The following is a 20,388-nucleotide window of genomic DNA, read 5'->3' as shown; positions in this document are numbered from 1 at the left end:
TACTTAACTTGCTTGTCTTTGAATTGCTCCAACAAGCATGATCATGGACCATTGAAAGGTCTGCCATGTTGCTGGTGGGGGTGGGGCGGTGGGGGTGGGGCGGATACAGCTATACTCTGGGTTTTGAATGTTCCTTTAGAATAGAGAGGATATTCACCACAGGGCTGTGGTCCTCAAACTTTAGCATGATCAGAATCACTTAACGCCACTTGCCTGGCCCCACTCAGAGTTGCTGATTTAGGTGGCTGGGGGTGGGTCAGAGGTAGGGCTAGAGAATTTGTGTAAAAATTTGTTTTAATGTTTATTTTCTTTTGAGAGAGACAGAATGTGGGTGGGGGAGGGGCAGAGAGAGAGGTGGACACAGAATCTGAAGCAGGCTCTGGGCTCAAGTCGTCAGCACAGAGCCTGATGCGGGGCTCAAACTCACAAACCATGAGATCATGACATGAGCCAAAGTCAGACACTTAACTGACTACGCCCCCCAGGCGCCCCGAGAATTTGCATTTTTAATAGGTTCCTAGATGCCATTGCTGCTGGCCCCAAGACTACACTTTGAGAATCACTACTTTTAAGACTTTTCAAACTTGATCCCGCGTGGACACATTCAAGAGAAAGCGTATTTCCCAAAGTGTGTGTTTTCTTATGCCCGATAGCAACTCAAGTAATTTAGGCGAATAATGATAACAGTTAATACTTACGTAGGTTTACTGTGTTACAGGCACGGTTCTAAGTGCTTAAATACATGAACTCATTTAATTCTCACAAAAGGTGTATAAGAGAACTATTATACCGTCATCTCTATTTGGCCAATGTGGCCAGAGAAGTAACTTTTCTGAGGTAACGCAGCCAAAGCGAAAAGTAGGGCTGGGGTTTGAACGCGGGCGTCCTGGCACCAGAGGCTAGAACCACTGCACAACGCTGCCTCTCCCTCCCACCCCCGTTTTCCCCATCTTTGTCCTCACCCCAGGGCAGAGAGAGGACAATGTTCCTTTAAGAGAGCACTACCGGGAGCCTCCCCTAAATGCAATGCTGACACCCTCCATACTGTTGGCCAGTAGCCTTGGTCAAGTTTATTTTGAATACCTATAACTGTAGCAGCAGAGCACAGTTTCTTATCGGCTACACCTTGACATTTCGAGAGTAGCTTCGACTTAGTAATTACTTTACACAGGGTGGAGAAGGACTCAACAAATAGAAGAATGGAAACCTGAGTGAAGGAAGAGAAATAGTAAACAGGAAAGAGAAAATAATAAGGCAATAGGAAGAAGGGTAAAAATAACCAGATGGAAAGGTCGAGGGAGATAAAACGTGGGAAATAAGGACTCTACAGGAGAAAAAAAAAAATCCTCAAAACCAAGTATGCATGATAGAAAACTTAAACTCTGGGCAGATGTCACCCTGAGAAAACAGAAATATAAGGAGTAGAAACCGGTCAAGACGAGAGAATACAGGAAACAAGGAGGGGAAGTTAGGAAGGGGAGGGAAACAAAGATGCCATTAATTGGATTTTGAACTCCAGTTATTATAATTGGGCATTTAAGCTCTATCAACATTATTCTTCATCCTTAGAATATTTTGCAATCTTTCAAAATACAGGAAATGCCATTTGATTTTGTCCCAACTCTGGCCACTCAAGTTCTGGTAGCTTGTTTATTTTTTCTCGAGCAAAAGAAGTTTCACTAAAGGTTGGCATGTGGGATAAATCTCCGAGAGGAAAGAAGGGGAAATAACTCAATGGGAAGGAAGGATTCATTATGACAAGGGCCAGGTCAGGGAAATGGCCACATCGCCGCATTCCTGAGAGGAAAGGCCTGCGGAAAATGAAACCTGCAATAAGGCTGTTTGCTCTGCCCTGGGATAGAGTTGGGGTCGCTTCAGAGGCCAGTCACTGAGCCCGAGACTCTGAACGTTCTGTTTTAGATTAAGAGCTGGGTTCACACAAGGGGTACAGGGTGGGGAAGAGTGTGGATGATGTCAGCTCCAGTCTGAGGGCCCGCGTCCTGCACGGGAGCATCTCATCACGCCGGAACCTCTCTAGAAGGTGGCTGTTCCATTAAATGGGGCAACGGATGGCAGGTGGGGAGGAGGGCAGCATTCACTTGTTACGTTACCTCCTGAAATCAGTCGTCTGGTTCGTTTCTACACATTTCTCCTTTGAGGTAGTAGGAAGCTCTTAAATTTGAAAATGAAATGCTCACAACACTTCTTATCTCTCCCTCAGAACTAACTCCTATCGAGCTCCGTACCGTACAGGGTGACTTTTCCTGCGAAGTCTCTCAGAAGCTGTCCTCTGGGGATGCCTCTCCCTCTTCCCCCGGCTCCCTCGGTCCTGGGGGGAGAGTGACCTGTGAGGCCATATTGCTGTGTTTCATTGAATCTAAGACAACGTTGAGTATCAGAAAGAGGCCTCATTATTTCCTGTGTCGCTGAGAAAGAAAAAGCCTGCTTACTCAACCATGAGACATCGTCAGTTACCAGATTTATCTCAACTGGGGAGAGGTTACAAAATGTTAAACAAAAGCTGTGTTAGGATCCGTGAAGTGTGGAATCTCCTCTATTAGACTGGAAGCTCTTTGCAAGTAGTGACCGTGCCTTACTCTCTCGTCTCTTAAGTCACCCCCAAGGCAGCGAATACCTTTTTGTATTTCCAAAGCTATCTTGCTAACAGCTTTAAATTGAGAGAGAGAGAGAGAGAGGGAGAGGAGAGAGAGAGAATCTGTGTTTGATTATGCATTTGCATAGCACACTGCACTCATGCTGTCCACACTGCACTCATGCTGTCCTTAAATTTCCCCAAGAAATTCAGGCACCGGGCACGTACTGAACTTTTCCCCGGCATATAATTGATCGGCCCGGAGCTGTGCTATGGCATGTTCACAATCGTATCACTCGTAGGAGTTAAAAGCAGAACCTGAAGCTAGGTCTGAGTTTAGCCTTTTTCTGCGCTTTCCACGTTCGAGACGCAGCAGAAAGTAGAAAGGTACACTGTCCGCCTCTTATTCCAGTTACTGAGAAAAACGCTGCATCTGAGTAGAAAAGAAGGAAAGTTCCCGTGCTTCCGTGTGCTGCAGCAGAGGCTCCCTCATTTTCTCTCTGCGGCGGCTACCTGTCAATGCGCGGTGCTCAGAGCTGATGGTGGGGAGTTTGTATACACCAAAGCTATCTAAACAGGCCATTAAGTGGTAGTAAAGTAACACATGTGAACGACAGGTCAATAAATCCCCAACAACTTACGCTGCCTCCAAGGAGCTGGCTGTTGCTGAGTGTTGTTGTGTTTACATAAAATCAATTTCACAAGTGATCTTAAATAATTAGGGAAGACGCCATCATACAGAGGATATTCTACGTTCATGGTAACAGTTTTGGCATTCACCTCATTGATCCCTTTTGTTTGATATTGTGTGCGTGTGTGTGTGTGTTTTGGATTTGTTTGGTTTTGTTTTTTTTTCCAAAGCGGCTATCTTCTCTGATAGCTTCTTTATGAGATGCTGAAATTCTACTTGACGAGGAACTGAGATGCACATTCTTCTCGGTATTTTACAGACTAAAAGACCCTGATGTTACCCATTAGCAGAGTCTTCATGAGGCTCAGCTTTGTCTTGGTACGTTTTTTTAAAGTTGGCTTTTTTTTAAAGGCGCCTGGGTGGCTCAGTCAGTTAAGCGTCCAACATCAGCTTAGGTCGTGATCTCGCGGTTTGAGTTTGAGCCCCGTGTCAGGGTCTGTGCTGACAGCTCGGAGCCTGGAGCCTGTTTCGGATTCTGCGTCTCCCTCTCTCTCTCTCTGCTCCTCCCCTGCTCACGCTCTGTGTCTCTCAAAAATAAATAAACATTAAAAAAAGTATTCTAAACTTGCCTCTTTATGTACTTTTCCTTCAATTCTCTAATCCCAAGTGCTTAAAACACTTAGGGGTAGATGAATGAGGGGGTAGGTACCATACCTACCAAACTTAGAAGTTGAGGGAAAATGAAAACTAGGTTGCGTTTATGACAATAATGAACATTTAGACTAACGTGCGTTTATCTCTTCATCTTCTAGCCTTCTGGGTGATGTCCATTTTCCCTTTACACAGTTTAAATTAAATGGATCTTTCGTTGACATCAACCCCCCACTAATGATGCACTGCACGGGTGCAGGATGAAGACAGTGCTAGCACTGGGGGTGACATTTTCTTCAGGGACTCCTGTGCTAGCGATTCACAGGCCAGAGGCATCACATCACTTCAGCTGCTCCCTCAGGTAGAAGAGAGCCACTCTGGCTTGTGACTGTAGTGCTATAAATCCCCATTTACCATGGGATGCCATGGGTTCCATCTGTTCCCTAAAGTGCCTACATAAACTAAGTCTCTGCACGCCATCTGCAAAGTGCCCTCGTGCATGCATGCTGGTGCCTTGCGCTAATGCAGTGTGGTGATTTTGCAACTTCAAATAAGGCTCATTTTAATTGTCATTGTTAAGATCAAATGCTTTGCAGCTGTCTCTACGGTGCAGATGAAAAACATTACTCTGATGGCTGACGTGATGAACTCTCACGTTCTTCTCGCCCATCTAAAACTGCCACGCTTCGGCGCCTCTGTCTAGTATGTGCTTAACAAATATTTTTGAATTAAAAAAAAAAAAAAAGACCGTGACTAGGAAGAGGTGCTAGGCAGCAATGTGGGGAAAAGATAAGGCTCTCAGATAAACAAGTGGGTTCTGACTATTGTTCGGCTGCGGATGAGTCATTTGACCTTGGCATGTGACTGAACCTTCTGGGCCTCGTGTTCCCCGTCCGTAAAACGGGCATGTTGGGTTAGGTGACTTAAGGGTGCTCTCAAACTTGGATTTTGAACTTTAACGATTTTTCCTCATGGGTAACTCTAATCGTGTTTGAATTTTCTCATCCGGGGAACATGATGGAAGGGTCTCCTTCCTTTTCCTTGAAAATCCCAGCTAACCTTTTATAGAAACCAGCCCAGAGATTTTAGGTTATCATTAATCACCTATTTGAAACGAAACTACATAGTATAAAAGATGGCTTAATTAACTCTGGCTGGTAATTTTTGTCTGCTGAAGAAACCCCATTTCCCGCTACTGTACTTTAAGTAAAAATAAAAAGCAATTTAAATAAAGAAATATCTCACCTACACAGCGCCATGCCTCACACATAAGAATGCTTCTATTCTGTTAGGACTGTTTATATGACCTCCTCATATGCTTATCTGCGCATTTCTCCCGCTGTCTGCCTCGGGGAGGACAAAAGCAATCACACAGCTCTGAACACCTTTTTGTCCAGTCCTCTTTTCAGGATGGCTGGTATTTAGTCTAACAAGAAAAGCCAAGAAGGGACGATTAGACAAAGTCCAGGAGCACCTGTTCGTTCAGTGCTGAAAAGCTCAATTGCGTGGGGCATGTCTGAGCGGAATCTGGCATTAACACAATGTACTATTTGTCCAAACATCTGTAGGTCCTTATTTCTCTATAAGCCGGTGAGAGCAAAAGACCAAGACGGTTATTAATCACTTACTCAGTATTTCTCCAACAACACGGGGGGGGGGGGGGGGGAGAACATAATGGAGTGAGAGAAGATAACACAGAAGAAAAACAAGGCATTTTTCACTATTGCGAAATGAGCCCACCCAAGTCCCACCAAGTCCACGTTTTATAAGCACAGTGTCTTGGGTAGGCTCGGGGGACCGTGCGGGCTTAGAAACAGGACCAATGCCTACCTAAGGACACCTTGATAGCTCTCATGTCCTCCAGAAGGAAACAAAGTTCAGATGGGCACGTCTTCAATATTTATGTTGGAATTGCTTCCCCCAAGAAACCCAAATGGATGCAATGAGCCAAACAGTCCTTGGGACAGCCTGATATCATCAGAGACAGGCAGACCCAGGAAGAAAAATTCCAGTGTCCATTAATGCCAAAGAAAAAGAAATAGTGCAGTTTCCTGGCTATTCACGGCGGTCAAGGTGATGCAGAATTGTACAGGTAGGCGTACTTTTACACATCTATCAGCAGAAGCCTGCTTCCAAATAAAACAAACAAACACCTACTACTCAGAAACAGCAGGTGGACCGTTGGCTTTCCCGGGAGGACTTCAGTTTTAGAGTAAAGCATGGATTACAAGGTGACATGAAGACATGATTGTATGCGGGACCACGGGGACGGGTAACTACTCACGGACCGAAGTTCCTTCTTCTCTCCGTGTTCTCTACACTAGAGACAACAGTTTGATACAAACTGGAAGCATGTCTTATTGGACTGCCTGCATCTCACAGACATTAGCGGAGTCCTAACTACGTATTACACATCAGACAGTCTTCTGGGCGGTGGATAGGGGCTGACAGGGAGGTAGGAAGACAATATTGCGGTGGTAGGTAGCGGGATGGAAAGATAGCTAAAGTGGAGTGAGGAAAATACCATTTTATGTGGCTGATTCTACACACAGAAACAATAACAGCTTATCTTTGAGGTTTCCTTAATAAACAGTGCACCATATTAGACCTGCAATAAAATAGTACTCTAAGAGCGAACATTTACGGAGTACTCCCTATGGGTCAGGCATGGTTTTAAGGGCTTTACATGGATTAACTCATTTCTTCCTCATTAATCCTGAGAAGAGGTAGGTGTAACCTTATCGCCATTTCACAGATGAGGAAATTGAACCACAGGGAGTTCTGTTCAGTAATGTCCCTCAAGGCCACAGAGCGAGCAAATGGTTGGTAGAAACTTGACTCCTCGGAGTTGGCCTTTGGAGTCCATGCTTTTAATCATGCTTATTCAAAAAAAAAGTGGTATGGCTAAAAGACTACAGCTGATCACAAACAGAACCTCAGCTTTGATCGTGGTAGAGGGGTCCCAGCATACATCCACGTTCGTGCCTAGACAGTTTAGAGGTAAAAGGGATTACACAGATCCTCTCGTCCAGTAGGTGGGGACCGTCTATTAACTGCTAGATAACAAAATATAGGCCCCCCAAGGATCTAGGTTTGCTTCAAAGGAATGTATTCATTATTTAACCGATACGTGCCAGCCCCCTTTAGCCCTCTTATCCATCAGAAGTTTAAAATGGTACGTCTTCAATTCCAACAATTAGTTACAAGAGTCAAAAGACCCCAAAGAAACCAAGCCACCTTGCCTGACTCAACAATCACCCCATCACTGCAGAGCTCCTCTGTAAGGTGGTGACCACTGGCGTTAAAACAACTATGACACCTCCTACAGGAAACCTCACAGTTGAGGACTGATGGCTCTGATGTGGCCTACGACACTTACACTTCCCTACACATAAAACAGATCATCATTAAGAGCCCATTCGGCTCCGACAAAACACATCGTTATTATTGAGAGGGCAGTGGCTCGCCGACTATGCTTAGGGTCCCGTATGTATTGCCTAATTTGAAGCTAATGGTTTTTCTGAGGTGGACTATGCTGATGGAGAATAATTTTCCAGGCTTTATTTTCTCCCTGGCAGATACGCTATAACAGTTTTTGGCTCCTGGCACCTTAGACTAATGATTTTTCATTGCTTTTTGACAACCCGGTTCACTTCTCTCTGCTTTAAGTTTTCAGAAAGGCTGTTCTCAGCCTGGGAGATAAACGGTGCTTCCTGCACTAAATAAAAGCTATGGGTTTCAGAAAAGACACTCGGGAAAACAGGAGAAACAGAACATAATCGTAGAGTCCGTTCTCCCTTGTGGAGTTCTTCTGGATGTGGTCCTGTAGCTCTTTCGCAGACAAAGTCAAGGTTAGAACTTCTCAGCGTAGCTAAACTTCTGCCAAAGCCCTTGACGCCTGGAGGCAGACGGCTTGTTGGGTCTCAAGAGCAGAACATACTTGTTAGGCTGACTTCATTCATCCCAGAGGGAGTCTGTGGGGGACATCTTCCATTTGTCCCTCTAGAGCCCCTCTCTACTTTCCTTGCCCCACGAGGCGAACACCTACTCCGGCTTCTGACTGGACATTGACTAGGCAGGTCAAAGGAAACTGAGATTGAGGCACCCCCAGCTCCCTCCCAGGAAAAGGCAGGTTAGCAGCGTTCTATCACGAAGGCCCCAGCTCCTGCCGGCGGGGGGGGGGTCTCTCTCCTACCCTCTCTGTGACCCGTTCACTCTTTCCTTCCCTGACCCTTCGGGTCTAGACATGAAAATGAAGCCCTGTTACTGTTAGTTCCAGAATACTTCTTCATCTCTCTTAACCTACCCACACCTTTCTATTCTCCCCAATGAACCCACCTGTTTTCTGCAGGGAAGATGGCTGATACCAAGTCCTGTCCGGAAACAACTGATCCTGAGACCCACTCATCTATTCCCAATCCTCAGACCCTGTTTCCTGTTGCCCACTGTTTCTTCACACGTGATATAACATGTGAACATTTCCTCATGTCTGAGTATGCTTTTTTAAAGTTTATTGATTTACTTATTTTGAGAGAGAGAGCCAGTGAGCGAGCAAGAGCAAACAGGGAAGGGGCAGAGAGAGAGAGAGAGAGAGGAGGCGAGAGAGAGAGAGGGGAGAGAGAGAGAATCCTCAGCAGGCTCCACACCGTCAGCATGGAACCCCACTGGGGGCTCAATCTCACGGTGTCCGAAATCACGACCTGAGGCGAAATCAAGAGTCAGACACTTGACCAACTGAACCACCCGGGGGGCCCCCAATTAAGCTCTTTAAATGCTGACTCTGGTCCTTGGCTTCCACATCCAGCTGTGTCCAACCAGCCTCTCTACTCTGACCTGCCCATATTTCTGTTCATGCCTCTGGAGGCTTAGGAGGATTCCAGTTCAAACCTGCCCTTCTTTGCCAGTGGTTTGAAATACTAAAAGACACCAGAGGACTTAACGTAATCACAAACCTCCTTCACCGTTCTTGTTTTGTTTTGTTTTTTGTGATTTCACATCGAGGGGTTTCCCCAAACAGGTACTCTATTGAGCCATATACTACCCTGGTTTCTCGTCTGTGAGCTACTCTGATTTCTGGCTCATTGTTCTCCCCCTGCCTATGAGTCCACCATCACCTGAGGGGGAGAAAATCAAACCATGACAAAGAAACATGGCTTTTCATCTGGACACAGTTCAAGTCACTGATGGGTACGTAACACTGAGTCACACGTTAGAGGGAACCGTGAGAAGTGATGTGGTTCATCTTCTGCTCTCGTAGTAAAAGACAGTCTATAGTCCCCTTTTAGTTTACCAGAAAAACAATACCCCCAAAATGTAGATCCTACACTCTGAGGCAATTGGTTCTTTAAGTGCTTCAGGATATTGGGCAACTACCTTTTGGACTGGTCCTGATCACCGAAAATGATTAGAGGAGATGAAATACTTAGGATCTTTCAACACTCATAGGATTGTGTATTCTCACTTCCAACAACTGCTCCTCACTCCTTCTCTTTCTAGCCTGAAAAAAGGAACATTTTAGAATTATGAGGTCTTTCAGTTGCCTGCTAACAGCCTTCACTGTTTTTCTAGACCCTCCAATTCACTGGGCTCTCTCTCCTGATTTTCTTCATTTCTTATGTTGGCTTCTCCTCTGACAGAACGTCAGGCCCAGTCTTGGGACCGTTTTGCCTCTACTCTACTCCTATTCTTTCCCTTCTCTCCCTGTGTCTCCCCTCCCTGCCCAAGAAATCTCATGTTGACTATGGCTTTCAAAACCATCTACGGGCCAAAGACTCCAAAAGTTCTACCTTTAGCCTGACCTCTCTCCTGAACTCTAGACTTGTGTGTCTAACAGCGTACTTGACTTCTTTTCTCCCTTGGAAGTCTAATAGGTATTCCAAACACATACATCCACATCAGAACGTGCGACTTTCCTTCCCGCCCGGTGCTCTCCACCCAACCTGCTCTTCTGTCGCTCTTTTCATGTCGGTAAAAGATACCACTGGTCAGCCAGTTGTTCAGGCCACAGAATTTCTTTAATTCTTCTCTTTCTCTTACACCCACACTTCTAAACTGTAAGTCCTGTGGTTCCAGCTCTAACACATATTCCAAATTCACTTACTTCTCTCTCTTTACAACTAGAAACCAGGATTTTCTCTTGCGTGGCCAATACTAAGCCTCCTAATTGGTCTTTTGGCTTCCACTGTCATCTCCCCTACAAACATTTCTCCCCAGGATAGCCAGATAGCGATCGACTTAAATCAATGGTTCTCATCTGGGGATGATTTTGTCCTCCAGGGGACGTTTGGCAATGTTTGGAGATCTTTTTGGCTGTTACAACTGGGGAGAATGGGTTCTATTGGCATCTAGAGGGTAGAAACAAGGGATGCTAATAGACCTCTTATTATGTACAGGATGCCCTCGAAACAAAGAATTGTCTGGCCCTAAATGTTAACAGCGCCAAGGGTGAGAAACCATGATTTGAACAGAAATCAGACCATGTCACGCACCTCTTTAAAATGCTCCTCAAAAAATTAAAAATCGATCTACCCTATGACCCAGCAATAGCACTGCTAGGAATTGACCCAAGGGATACAGGAGTACTGATGCATAGGGGCACTTGTACCCCAATGTTTATAGCAGCACTCTCAACAATAGCCAAATGATGGAAAGAGCCTAAATGTCCATCAACTGATGAATGGATAAAGAAATTGTGGTTTATATACACAATGGAGTACTACGTGGCAATGAGAAAGAATGAAATATGGCCCTTTGTAGCAACGTGGATGGAACTGGAGAGTGTGATGCTAAGTGAAATAAGTCATACAGAGAAAGACAGATACCGTATATTTTCACTCTTATGTGGATCCTGAGAAACTTAACAGAAACCCGTGGGGGAGGGGAAGGAAAAAAAAAGAGGTTAGAGTGGGAGAGAGCCAAAGCATAAGAGACTCTTAAAAACTGAGAACAAACTGAGGGTTGATGGGGGGTGGGAGGGAGGGGGGGGTGGGTGAGGGGTATTGAGGAGGGCACCTGTTGGGATGAGCACTGGGTGTTGTATGGAAACTAATTTAACAATCAATTTCATATTAAAAAATTTTTTTTTAAAGAAAAAAAATAAAAAATAAATTAAAATGCTCTGATGGCTTCTGCTTGTATTTAAAATCCATACTTTCTACCATGGCCTCCAAGGCCTTACGTGATATGGTCCCTAAATGCTTACTTACTGAGTCTCATTACATAAACCTTCTCCCCATTCTCACCACCCCTCAAGCAGCCCAGGCTTGTTTCTCAACTTACTGACATAGCTGTGAGACTGAAATGCCCATCATCCAGATTTTCCCAGGGTTCAAGTTCAAATGCAACTCCTTGGCAAGGCCTTCCCTGACCACTCAATCTCAAATACCATCATATTTTCTTTCCTTCTCGTGTCCTTTCTTTCATGCCATATTTCATTTTTGCATTTATCACTCTGTTATTTTGTCTGGTTTCCATATCACTTATGTACTGATTACTAGTTCAGGAGAGCTGGGAATATTCTTACCCTTTATCTACAAAGCCACGGTAAATGCTCCATAAATATTTGTTGAACAGATTAACTTTATGGTTGTACCATAAGGGTTCCCTGCCTTTGTGTGTTTTTGAGTGCCCTACCAAGGAACACCTGTCTGCAAGAACCATTTTTCTTCATGAGCAACTCCCACAGGACAAGTACCCTTCTCATCTCTAAATGTTTACAATCTTTTCTTCACTGGGCTTGCAAATTTATCCATGTGTTTATTATTTCAATAATTAGTATGTCAGAGACCATGGAAGATCCTTCGCTCTTAACAAAAGACAAAAAACATCTCTCGTCCTTGGGAAACTTCTCAGGCATGGCTTGCCTGCACCACCTTCCAAGAAATCAAATATGATACTATTTTTTCTCTGCATGTAGTTTACCCCATCAGCACTGTAGTGAGCTGAATGGTATCTCCCATCACATCCCTCCCCCCACCCCAACTCCCCCTGCCAAAAACGATCTGCCCATATCCTGACCTAGAGGACCTGGAAATGTGACCTTATTTGGAAAAAGAATTTTTACAGATATAATTAAGGATCTCTAGATGAAATCCTCCTGGATTATCCTAAATCCAAGGGTCAGTGTCCTTAGAAGGGACACAAAGGGGAGAGACACAGCCAGAAGAGGAGAGGGTTCTGGAGATGGAGGCAGGGACTGGAATGATGTGACTATCAGCCTTAAAAGCTGGAAGAGGTGTAAAAAAAAAAAAAAAAAAGATTCTCTCCTGGAATCCCCAGAGGGACTGTAACCCTGCTGAATTTTGGACTTTTGGCCTTCAGAACTGTGAGATAATAAATTGCCATTGTCTTAAGCACCAAGTTTTGGGTAATTCTTGAGGGCAGTCACAGGACACTAACAGAAGTACTTACAACCACATACAACTAATACTTCAGTTTGTCGCCCGAGGTTCTTCTGGCTTTGGCCTCTGCTTTTCCAGCCTCATCTCAGGTTCTGTAACTGCTTTCCACATGCCATACCTTTTCCCAGGCATATAAGCCCTGCCTGAGTCAGACAGGTTCTCTAAAAACTCTTTTTTTTTTTTTTTTTTATGTTTAAGCTGGTCATTTTGCCTGCCCTGTTCATCTACCCATTTCCCACTCTAGTTAAGCCAGTGAACTCCCACGCATCCTTCAAGGCCCAATTTATATTGCCCTGGTTCCTCACTTTCACTTAAGATGCTTCTGGAAGCACTTTACTACTTACTGTATGGTACCAGTTAGTCCCCTGGGGAATCTCCATAGCTTGGAATACCTACTTTTACTATAACACTAATTTTTTTATGCTACTCTATTTTGATGATTTTTATTAATTGATTTTAACGATGAAGTATTTCGTGAATACAATATCCTTATTTAAAAAGCACATTACAGTGAAAGCTGAAGTATCCCTTTAACCACCCCCACCCTGTTGCTCTCCCCAGAGACAGGGCTTGTATTTTTCCAACCTCCTTCACCTGTGTCCACAAATCTTAGAAAATGTATAATATTATTGCGTTTTTTAAAATATATGAGTTATATGTGCGCGCGCGTGTGTGTGTGTGTGTGTGTGTGTGTGCGCGCGTGTGTGGTTCTTCAGTTCTGAGATTACCATCTAGCTGCTTATCGAAATCAGAATAAGCAAAACAAATTGCTATATAGTTAAAAACCGGAAACCGTGTTCTCCCCTAGTTCCCTGCCCAAATGAAAACAATTATCATTGCAGATGTCACACATCCAGTCACAAAATGCCACCAGTAGTTTGAATACGTAATTCACCGTATGAATAAGTAGGGCTTTACAAGAGCACATAGCCATGGTGCGTATTTCTGGTTCCTCACTTGTGTTTCTGAAGCGGTGCATGTGGACTGTTGATTCCACAGTGCGGAATTACTCGTAGCAGCTGAGATCATCTAGGTTTGCAGGTTAAGACACAGAGGCCGGGGAGAGAAAAGAAGCCATGGATCCCACTGGCTGACCCCCGGGCTCGCACCACATACAAGTAGGAAGACTGCATTTAAAATGTAGTGAACCCACCTGGAAATCCGCGTGCAACTGGAAAGGGATAATGAACTCGTCTATCAAGGCCAGGTCTGTATGTCAGCGGCTCAGGCAGCAGCACCAGGAAGGCCTTGAGGTGACGTGGGTTTTCAGTGAAAACACACACAATTCCTCCCAAGCAGAATGCCACCTTTTGCATTCGTGGGCAGGTGTATCTTTCCTCTTTATATGAAAGAGAGTGTATGTGTAACTCAACAACGCGTTATAACAAACATCTCTGAACTTGTCTGCTTGTGTCCAAGGGCTGTAAACATAATACACATCCTAATTATGACATATATAAGTGATAAATACTAAATTTTTTTTCTCAAATAAGGTGGTAAGCTGTTTATTATCGCTTTGTGGCCCATTGTATTGCTTAAAGAATTCTCCAGTTTCTCTTAAATGGAAGAGAAAAAGTCTCAATTGCCTGGTCTACAAGTTTCGCGATCTTCACATTCCACGGAATGATTAAAAAAGCAAACCCATAAACAAATTTGGGGTTTGTAATAGCTGGCCAACTTCTCATTTTGACAAGGAAGGAAATTCAGAAAGAAAAACAACAGTTATTTACTGCCATCACATTTCATAAAAGGAAAGATTTTTAGGCCCTCCCACTCCAAAAAAAAAAAAAAAAGAAAGGTCAGAAGGACATTTTCAGAACAAAGGAAGTCTTTTAGCTTGAAGAAGTCAGGTTTATAAAAAAATTTAAGTTTAGAAACCTATTTTCTATTTTCTTGTTACACAGGAGAGCATTGAAGACTGGATTGCCTACAGGCCCCAGTAGTGGAAAACTACCTTCCCAGCTTGGCTGTTTCCATATTCCTTATTCCTTTGAATCTTCTGAAATTCTCCCATGAAATCCAATATGGCCAACGTTTCATTGGGCTAGGAGGCCGATGCAATTCTACCAGCATTTACTGAAGCCCTACTTTGTGCTCAGACCTGAGGTATGTGGTTTGCCAAACGACACTAAAGCAGAAATGCTATCCTGGAAGCGAAGATGTGCCCAGTCCTGCCCCTTACTTTTGCCATTTCAGACAGAGCAGTTTCTGGCAAAGACCAGAATATGGCCAGAAAAGTTTTATGACAGGCTGTGACGGATGCTGTGACGCTGGGTGGCAAAAGAGACTGCTCAAATGCCACCCTAGCTTGGAACTTCACGCCAAAATAATGCCCCATGCCAATGTTGCAAACACAATTTTCAAACACATGTTAATAAGCAAATCTATCTTTTGCTCTGCCTGGGGGTTATTCCACCCCGAGGGAATGCTGGAGAGTCTTTTTAGAACTCAAGTTTCACATGTTCAGACTGACGTGAAGAAAATGATGGAACATGAACTCTAGGCTGGCATAAAGGCAGGACCAGACACTGCCCATTTATGGTCATTCCCTCCCCTTCCCCTCTCTCAGTCAACATTTTTAAATGACATTCTGTTGCTATAATCCTGAGTATTCTACCACAGAAAAGGCAAAAGTGGCTAAGCTTGGACTTAACTATATACTCACCACTCTGGGAGTAGTCTGCTCACCTCATGAGTAAACTCAAGCCTGTGAACTATTCCAGATGTGATGGTAATATCGTAGGGAAATGCGCTCCCCTAAGACCCTTGAAATAACCCATTTTCTCTGTCCCACAGAGAGTTCATTGGCAGAGCCCCAACATATGCAGGCAATATAACAACCACTCTCAATATAGATTAGTAAGAACAAATCCCCCTCACAAAGGAAAACTTTTGAAAAGACTGGTTGACAGGTATGTAGGAACCGTGAACTATAAATAATTTGTGCCCTGTAAATGATTTCATTTATTTAGTGATATCCTCCCTCCCCCCTCCCCCGCACCCCCCCTCTCCCCACCCATTTACAAAGGTCTGGTTCCAATAGTTGTCCAGGAATCTTAGTACTATCTAGATAGACTCTATGGGCCCTCAAAACATAGGTTGTTTCTGTTAATTTGATTATTTGCTTCACAACTGGAACTTAATTGCATTAGAAAATATTTTTTTCTTAACATTTATTCATTTTTGAGAGACAGAGCATGCGTAGGGGAGGGGCAGCGAGAGAGGGAGACACAGAATCTGAAGCAGGCTCCAGGCTCTGAGCTGTCAGCACAGAGCCTGACACGAGGCTCGAACTCATGGACCATGAGATCATGACCTGAGCCAGAGTCAGAAGCTTAACCAGCTGGGCCACCCAGGCGCCCTTAACTGCATTTTTGTATAGGCACTGAATAAATGGTGAATTTACTTGTGTCTCAGAGGAAAGTGTCCATAATAAGTAATCTCTCCTATACTCTCCACAGGATGCTTACATTTCTAAGAGTGTGGTGTGTAAAAAAAAATGGCCACACTAAGAATGAGTTATTGCCATTTGTGACAACATTATTGGAACTAAAGTATTATGCTAAGTGAAATAAGTCAGAGAAAGACAAATACTATACGATTTCACTTCTATGTGGAATCTAAACAAAACAAAACAAAACAAATAAATAAGCAAAAAGCAGAAACAGACCCATAAATGCAGAGAACTGATGGTTGCCAGAAGTGGGGAGGGGGATGGGCAAAATGGGTGAAGGATCATGGGAGATCCAGGCTTCCCATTGTGGAATGAACAAGTCACAGGAATAAAGGTACAACAAAGGGAATATCGTCAGTGTTGTTGCAGTGGCATTGTAAGGTGACAGATGGTAGTCAACTGTACTTCAATTAAAAAGTAAATAAATAAGATGTAAAAATTAGCCGTATTTTTTGGGACACCTTCTCAATGCTGGGGTGGTGTGGTCTCTGTTCCCTCTCCTAGAATGGAGGCACGGTGTGGCTATTTCAATATGGCAGAAGTGTTGCCATGTGATTTCCGAGGCTGGGTCACAAAAAGCTATGCTGTTTCCACCCTGTTCATCACAGCTACCATGCAACAAATTTGATTTCCCTGAGGCCTCCATGCTGTGAGGAAGCCCAAAGCATAAGAAAAGTGAGGCACTTTGGTCCACAATCCCAGTCTTCAAGTCCTTCTATCCCAGGTATCACGCAGGAACTGAGTAATCCTCCATGTGATTTCAATGTCCAGCCTTCCAGTCACTGCTGGTCTTCAGGTATTGTTAGCAGAGATTTTAGGCATTGTGGAGTAGAAATAAGCCACCCTTGTTGTGCCCTGTCCAAACTCTTAACTCAGCATCTATGAGCAGAATCAATGGTTGCTTTATAACACCAAGTGTCGTGAGGTTTGTTGCTTTATGCCACTAAGTTTTGGGTAGTCTGTGACATGGCAATTGTAACTGAAACATAGGACGTTCTTTCAGTTTGGGGGGGGGGATAGAAAACAGGGATGGTTTATTTACCCTTTTCTTTTCTTAAGTTTTATTTATTCAGAGAGAGAGAGAGAGAGACAGAAAGCAAGAGAGAGAGAGCAGGGGATGAGCAGAGAGAGAGGGGGACAGAGGATCTGAACCGGGCTCCGCACTGAAAACAGAGAGCCAGAAGTGGGCCCCAAACTCACCAACCGCAAGATCATGACCTGAGCCAAAGTCGGATGCTTAAATGACTGAGCCACCCAGGTGCCCCTATTTACCCTCTTTATGGTATAGAGGACACTGTGGGCAAGGAACCTAGGAGCCCAGATGGCCTCATTTTATGTATTTCCTCATTCAGATGGGTTTTTAGGGCCTTTGAGTGATGGGAAACTTCCTTCAGATATCCCCAAAAGAACAATCAAAACAATATCAAATTGGGCAATATCAAATTGAAAACAAGTTTTAATGAATAAAATGATAGTAATAATAATCAGTTACCCGGAGAATAACAGAACTGAGACATATTCTCAGAAGTATAATGGACGTTGACAAACTAAGATAGTTTTAATAGGAGCATGGATGCATTTTCCTTGTCATAATTATAAAGTACTTAACCATATCTTTTATAAATGGGAGGGGGCTTGTAGAGTCTTCCAGAAATTCTATTAATTTCCCTTGTTCAAAGGCAAATGGAGACAGTGCAGTTTCACATTGAGTTAGAGGTAAACACAGGGCAAGAATACCACGCATGGCTCTGTGTGGTTCCATCTCACCTCCTACATCAAATGCAAGCAACTCTTTCCCTGGCGTTCTGGGGTCCATCCAGTACAGCACAAACTTACCTTCCACCACTCTCCTCCTTTACCACCCACTCAAGCTAAACGGCTCCCGCTGAGCCTCTAACACAAACCACACATTCCCACTTCTGAGCCTTTGTGCATGTTGTTCTTTTTGTCTAGGACACAGGTCCTTAATGTTGGGATCGTGGATGAGACTCAGGGTGTGTGTGAGCCTCCTGGAAGTGAACACAAAATTTTGTGTAAATTTGCACATGGGAAGGAGGTCCATGAGAATGACCAGGTCTACAAAAGAGACTGTAATCCAAAGCTGTTTAAATACTATTTCTTTTTTTCAAAATGACCCCAATTCCTCCACGAACGCACTTATTAATTTATTTACAAATGTTTATCTAGTGCCTGCTATGTGCCAGGCACTGTTCCAGGCATTTGGGATACAGGAGTGAGCACAACAAACAAGGATTCTATTCTCTGGGAGTTTACATTCTAGCAGAAGGACATAGACAATAGATCACATAATAGACATAAAAAATAGATATATGAATTATAGAGTATGCCAAAATGTAAGTTCTATGCAAAAAAAAAAAGTCTCTAAGGTGACTCGTAAGTGCTGGTGGGGAGGAATTCTACTTTAAATAAAATTCTCCAGGAGCACCTGGTTGAGCCTCTGACTCTGGATTTCGGATCAGGTGATGATCTCACGACCTTATGGTTGGTCATGAGATCAAGCCCCGTGTTGGGCTCCTTGCTGAGTGTGGAGCATGCTTGAGATTCTCTCTCTCCCTCTCCCACTTGCCGCTCCCCAGCTTGCATGCATGGGTGCACACGTACGTGTTCTCTCAATCAATCAATCAATCAATCAGTCAAACGTTCTGAACAGGCCCTATTAAGATGACATTTAAGCAAAGCACTGAAGATGGTTAATGAGTGATCTATATGGAATCTGAGGGAAGGGCACTCAAGATAGGGGGAAAACCAGTGCAAAGAGCCTGACAGGGGAGTTGGTCTTACATGTAAGAGAATGGCAAGGAGGCCAATCTGGGTGAAGCAAAGTCAGGGAAGGAGAGAGTAATCGGAGATGAGGCTGCGAGGCTTCTACGATCATGTAAAACTTTGAGAGCAATGGGGAGCCTAGGAGGATTCTGGGGGATGAATAATGAGATCTGATTTGTGTTCCGTTGAGAAGAATTTGTAAGGTCTGAAAAGGGTGAAGGCAAAGAGAACTGTTAGTCGGCTACTTTAATAATCTAGGTGAGAATCAATGGTGGCTTGGCCCAGGATGATGGCGGTGGAGAAGCTATCAGATTCTGCACTCACTGCGAAGGCAAAGCTAATAGAATTTCCCCATATATCAGATGTAGTGTTAGAGAGAAAGAAAGGGGACCAGGATGAGGCCAAGGTTTGTAGCCTGAAGGAAGGCTGGAAGGCTGGCTGCCATCAGCCAAGATGCGGAAGACTGAAGGGGAGCACGTTTTGGGGGGCAAGTTTGGGAATTCTGCTTTGGATATGCTAAGTTAGACATCCAAGTGGGGATGTCGAGTGGCAGCTGGATGAGTCAGAAATTCCAGGGGAAGGGTCAGCTGGGGATAAGCGTTTGGGAGCCATCAATTATAGTTATTAAGGAAAGCCATCCCCCAGTGGCCTACATTCCTTCACTGATCCTCTAAGACAATTTGCTGTACTGCCTAGTGAAAATTTTTACATTTTTCTTTGTACTATAGTTTTCCATATATTTTTCTCACTTGCCTTACTGGACAACAAAGTCCTCAAATTGTGTTCCATCCAGCTTTGGCCTCCAGAAAATATTGGTTCAAGCCCCTCTCCATTAGGCTTTCCTATTTCAATTGCCAAGATCTTGTACATGGATTGAAAGCAAGAGGTTTGATTTCTTTTCTTCTTACTCAACATTTGCCATAAAATTCAGGCTCCGTTTTCATTTTCTCTTTCATGTAAATCATTAGCAAACCAATTTTCTCTTTAAAAGAGGCTATTTTTAGAACGCTAAGAATATTTACTGTAAATAAAACAGAAAAGATGTCAAAAGGCAAAATGCAAACTTAAAAAAATAATCCCCTCTCCCAGTTCCCCTGAAAACAAGCTTTTGTACTGTGCTCTCACTTAGCTGGGTGTAATTAGTGGCTTGGTGGGTCTCAAGTTTCTTATCCAAAAGATAAGGAAACTTGGCTAGAAGAGTCTAAAATTCTACAAATACTTCTTTTAGAAAAAAAACGGAATTGCTCTATTAAATCACTTAAATTACTGGCAATACACCATTTATTCCGCTTAAAATTATATGTGATCAGCATAAATATAAGTAAGGACTAGATCTTGCAGTCAATAATCTTTCTACAACTCCTTTCTATTAGCTTGCAAGTAGAGAATATTTTGTTTTTTAAATAAAAGGAAATTCCCAAGAATGATATTGAGCATTTTCTGTGTAAGGGTTAAAGAGACTCTTTTTCCGAGTTCCTGTTTACCATTTCTCCCCCTAATTAATAATAGCGAAGTCTGTTATAGATGCATCCCATAAAAAAAATAAACCTAATCACGAGGCAAACAAAATTATTCTGTGTTCTGGCCTGAGTGTCTTTCACGAGACTCTAGGATACAATTTGCATTACTAAACTGAATCTTGTGATTCTTACATTAAAACTATTTTAGCTAATTGTGAGGTTTTGAAAAGTATCGTGTTCACATCTTGCTTTTCTGCTCAAGCCTACTAACAGGGGGTTATATTTAATCAGGAACATCATGATTAATTTCCAAATGGCTCTCCTCAAAACCGATTTAAGGACACTGCCTGTAGAATAATGGTAATTAAAATAAAAAGGCGAGATAAGGCTCAGTGGTTGGAAGTTAACCACAGGTA

At 43.5% G+C, this 20,388-nt stretch overlaps 1 protein-coding gene across 2 annotated transcripts in view; it reads right to left on the bottom strand.

Annotated features, from left to right (window-relative positions):
- The window catches only part of RARB (retinoic acid receptor beta), a 730,168-nt gene that overhangs the window by 214,492 nt on the left and 495,288 nt on the right, over nt 1-20,388 (bottom strand). The gene's annotated exons all lie outside the window — the stretch shown is intronic.

This window comes from Prionailurus bengalensis, chromosome C2 (genome assembly GCF_016509475.1).
Source record: "Prionailurus bengalensis isolate Pbe53 chromosome C2, Fcat_Pben_1.1_paternal_pri, whole genome shotgun sequence".
NCBI lineage: Eukaryota > Metazoa > Chordata > Mammalia > Carnivora > Felidae > Prionailurus > Prionailurus bengalensis.
Note: the sequence above shows the minus strand (reverse complement) of the source record. Positions and strands in the feature narration are given on the sequence as shown.